Here is a 5,703-nt window from a genome sequence, read left to right on the forward strand (position 1 = left end):
CATACATACATACATACATACATACATACATACATACATACATACATACATACATACATACATACATACATACATACATACATACATACATACATACATACATACATACATACATACATACATACATACATACATACATACATACATACATACATACATACATACACATACATACATACATACATCATACATACATACATACATACATACATACTACATACATACATACATACATATACATACATACATACATACATACATACATACATACATACATACATACATACATACATACATACATACATACATACATACATACATACATACAAATACATACATACATACATACATACATACATACATACATACATACATACATACATACATCACATACATACATACATACATACATACATACATACATACATACATACATACATACATACATACATTACATACATTACATACATACATACATACATACATACATACATACATACATACATACATACATACATACATACATACATACATACATACATACACACATACATACACATACATACATACATACATACATACATACATACATACATACATACATACATACATACATACTACATACAACATACATACATACATAACATACATACATACATACATACATACATTACATTACATACATACATACATACATACATACATACATACATACATACATACATACATACATACTAATACATACATACATACATACAACATATACATACATTAACATACAATACATACATACATCATACATACATACATACATACAACATACATACATATACATACATACATACATACATACATACATACATAACATACATACATACATACATACATACATACATACATACATACATACATACATATACATACATACAATACATACATACACATACTACATAACATACATACATACATACATACATACATACATACATACATACATACATACATATACATACATACATACATACCAATACTAAATACATATACATACATACATACATACATACATACATACAACATACATACATACATACATACATACATACATAACATACATACATACATACATACAATACATACATACATACATACAATACATACATACATACATACATACATACATACATACAACAACATACATACATACATACATACATACATACATACATACATACATACACATACATACATACTAACTACATACACTACACATACATACATACATACATACATACATACATACATAAATAAATACATACATACATACATACATACATACATTATATACATACATACATACTTACATACACACATACACACATACATGCATACTGGCATTATCCTAATGTGATTTCTGTGAATAGATACGAAGATGCCCGTAATAACATGACGTCACTTACTTACTAACACTCACGTTAATCAACGTTGATATATTTTTGAATAATAATCATAGGTTAAAACTTACTCAAAATAGATCTCATATCTCTATTCGGATTTGAACTTGAGAAGTTTTGGTGTGATAGATAGACGCCTTACAATTTGATCAACAAGGAATTGTCATGTGAACAGGACACATGGTCAACCATGATCAAAACAATTCGTCGTTTTCTTGCCAGCATTGTCTTCTGACACACTCGATACTCGTAAAAACAGATAGCAGGGGAATATTCTTCGTTCAGACGTCACGTCTTTTTGGTGTATCTATATTCTGTTCGTGTTATCACCTAATTGACAATGTTGATTTGTTAACAACGACCTACTCCATGCGTAACCCCCTTCCTTGTACACTTTGGCCAGAAACCTTATATTTCACATCTGGTCAGAAACCTTATATTTCACACATTCTGGTCAGAAATCTTATATTTCACACATTCTGGTCAGAAACCTTATATTTCACATCTGGTCAGAAACCTTATATTTCACACATTCTGGTCAGCAACCTTATATTTCACACATTTTGGTGAAATCTTATATTTCAGACATTTTGGTGAAATCTTATATTTCATACATTTTAGCCAGAAAACTAATATTTCAGACATTTTGGCCAGAAAACTATATTTCCTACATTTTGGGTAAAAACCTTATATTTCACATATTTTATCCCTTTATTCATCCCATAGGGGAAAATTGTCTCTTGGGAAGCCTGGAATAACCCAGGCGTCAGCCACAGTGCAGCGCCGCAAATTGAACTTGGGCGAGGTGACTTGCTCAAGGCCGCACAGCGCAGCCGCGGGTGATTGTACTCGGTACCCATTTGGTACGGAGTAAAGACCATACCGCTGAGCCGCGCTGCCCCTGGTCAGAAAGCTTATATTTCATACATTTTGGTCAGAAATCGTATATTTCATACATTTTGACCAGAAAATTTCATTTCCTAAATTTTGTCCAGAAAAGTTTCATCTCACAGGGGTTTGGGTTTTTTTACTGCCATTTTATATAACACATTCAGGCCCATGAAACTTTTACTTCACACATTTTGACCTGAAACTTCTGCATCGTACATTTTAGCCAGTAAATGTTTACTTCATATACTTTGGCCGTAAAACGTTTGCTTTACACACATTTTCAAGCAAGAGTTTTATTCAAGTAATTTACTCAAAAACCTATTACTTCATACATTTGGCCAGAAAAATAAAGTTTCATATAGATATAATATAATATGAACAGAAAAATATTCCTTTCATAAATTTTGGCCAGAAAAATTTTACTTTACCCATTTTGGCCAGAAAACTTTTGCTTTTTACTTGACACTTTTTTTCTACCCCAAAACTTTTTTTTCACACATATTGGGTAAAAATAGCAACAACGAAAAAGTTCGTTTCAGACACTATAATCAACCATAACATTTTTATTTTCTAAATTTTGCCTGAAAACTTTAACTTTGGCTAGAAAACTATTATTTCACAGATTTGGGCCAAAAAGCGTTTATTTCTTACATTTTGTCCAGAAAACTTTAATTTCAAGTATTCTGATCAGAAAATCGTTTAATTCACACATTTTGGAATACATAACTGATTTCACACATTTAAGCAGGAAAACATTTATTCACTTCATACAATTTGGCCTGACAATCTTTACTTTAGACATTTTTTTTCAAATAAGTTCCATTTCATAGATTTTAGGTAAAACACGGTATGTTAATATTTATTGTTCAGAAAAATATGACTGCATCCAATTTACCCGAAAACTTTAATTTTAAACATTTTGACCAGAATATTTTTATTTCATACATTTTAAGGCGTAAGCCTTCATTTAATAAATTATTGTACACTTTGGTCAGGAAAAATTATTTCATAAATTTTTAACAAAATATTATCATTTCATACATTTTGACCTGAAAATGTTTACTTTACACAGAAAACTTAAACTTTTACTTTACACTTTTTTTGGTCATAAAACTTTTACTTCACACATTTTAGCTAGAAAAGTTCCATTTTGACATGTTAGTAAGATTTACTATACATTTGGCGAAAAAACTTTTACGGCACTTTACAAATTTTGGTCAGACGTCTCCCACTTCATTTCGCAAATCTTATCTTTTGGGTGACCTTGACTTGGTTTTGGTTTTGGTTTACTAAACTAAGAAGTAATGCCCTCGACCTTTGGATCTAAAACTGTGAAAAAGATTGTCCAGCCCAAAACCATTAAGGTTTTGTAAGGAATAATTTTTATTGGAAATAGGTTGAACTAGGGTTTGAACTCTCTTGTTCAAGGAAAGCCAATACGCCTTTAGTTGAGGCTATAGATAGAATGAAGATGACGTCACTCAAGCCTTTGTTATTATATTTTGCCATCCGCGTTTGTGATTGATTCTCACAAAACTGTATTAACTAGACTATAAAAGTTCACGGTTACACATAGTTTTGTGTTTTGGTCCGTTATACACCGGATGGCAATTTGTGAACTTCTTAGACAAGAACACACTATCTATACTGGCTCTTGACAGGGAGAAGTATAAAAGTTTGTTCATAGACGTAAACTTTTGTAGGATGTGACACCAATCATGTCATTGATAAATTTTGAAGTTTGACTGAAATTCTTTTAACTTTAATGACAACAAAATAAAATTTAAAAATCATGGCAAAACTTTGGACACCGTCTCCGACATCACATCCCTACAACACTTGTAGGACATCTCTGCTTCTGTTTGTAATATGGGATCACCGGTCATATCTGCTACGTTTCTAGTCTGTCGAGAGTACTTCTGTAGTTTTCGGCCATTGCGAAATCCTCGAGAAGGCATTCAAAGGCAAAAGACGTGTGCAAAGTCTTGTATTTTGTAACGGTTTAAGCATTATATGATACAATACATCTTGGTTTAAAGAAAGCTATTGCTAAACACAATTTTCCCAGAAAACATTAAATCAAGTATTTTTGTTAGTAAACATTCCATTTCACACATTTTGGCCAGGGAACTCTTACTTCAATGGAGAGAAAAAGGGAGTAAATGTGACTCATAAATAACGGAACAACACAAAACAAACGACGTTTCGGCTTAGGCCTTTTTCAAGCAAACACGAAATATACATATTCATATTTATATCAGATTGTCATAATAATATAGGTGAAAATGTATGCTTGTGTATGTTTGTGTGTGTTCGTGTGTGTGCGCGCGCGCGCGTGCAAGGGAAGAGAGAGAGAGAGAGAGAGAGAGAGAGAGAGAGAGAGAGAGAGAGCGACAATGAGATGAAGTAATGAGATCAAAACTATATATATCTCAAGAATAAGGGGGACGATGGATTTGGGGGGGGGGGGGGGTTGCATTGAAGAACATTAGACGGCGATGGTGTTATTATTGGTCCCCTACCTCCTCTATTTAGATATAAAATAATATCCCAGAAAGATAGAATAAGAGAGAGAGAGAGAGAGAGAGAGAGAGAGAACGGGGAGTAAGGGGGAGAGAGAGACAGATAGACCCACACACACATACACACAGACACACACACACAGAGAGAGAGAGAGAGAGAGAGAGAGAGAGAGAGAGAGAGAGACGGAGTGAAAGTGGGAGAACGGGAGTGAAAGGATTCATTTCAAACTATAATATTCTAAAATAAATAAATAAAAGTTAGCTTAGAAATTCTCCTGGAATAACTGGAAGTCTTGTAAGACCAAAAACTAGAGGTGTCGGAGTGACTTAAAGACTTTATTGACTTGTAAAACAGTAAAACTGATGTATTTTGATAATATATGCACTGATGATTTTGGTTTTACAAGACTTCCAGTTAGTCTAGGAGAATTTTTATTTATTTCAGAATATTAATATAGTTTTATTATTTATTTATTTTATTTTATCTGTCTCCTTTGTTTTAAATATAACTTTGAAACGCATCCTTCCACTCCCGTTCTCTCTCTCTCTCTCTCTCTCTCTCTCTCTCTCTCTCTCTCTCTCTCTCTCTCTCTCTCTCTCTCTCTCTTCTCTTCCCTCCCCTCTCCCTCTCCTCTCTCTCTCTCTCTCTCTCTCTCTCTCTCTGTATCTTGATGGTTTCTTTCTTTTTTTTTCTCTAAATATCATAATAGGGGAGGTAGGGGATCAATAATAACACTATCGCCGTCTAGTATTCTTCAATCAACCCCTCCCCCCGTCTCCCTACCAATATTATATAGTTTAGATCTCATTACTTCATCTCTCTCTCTCTCTCTCTCTCT

Source organism: Berghia stephanieae, chromosome 5, assembly GCF_034508935.2.
Source record: "Berghia stephanieae isolate SIO BIC M18660-M18661 chromosome 5, UCSD_Bste_1.3, whole genome shotgun sequence".
Taxonomy (NCBI): Eukaryota; Metazoa; Mollusca; class Gastropoda; order Nudibranchia; family Aeolidiidae; genus Berghia; species Berghia stephanieae.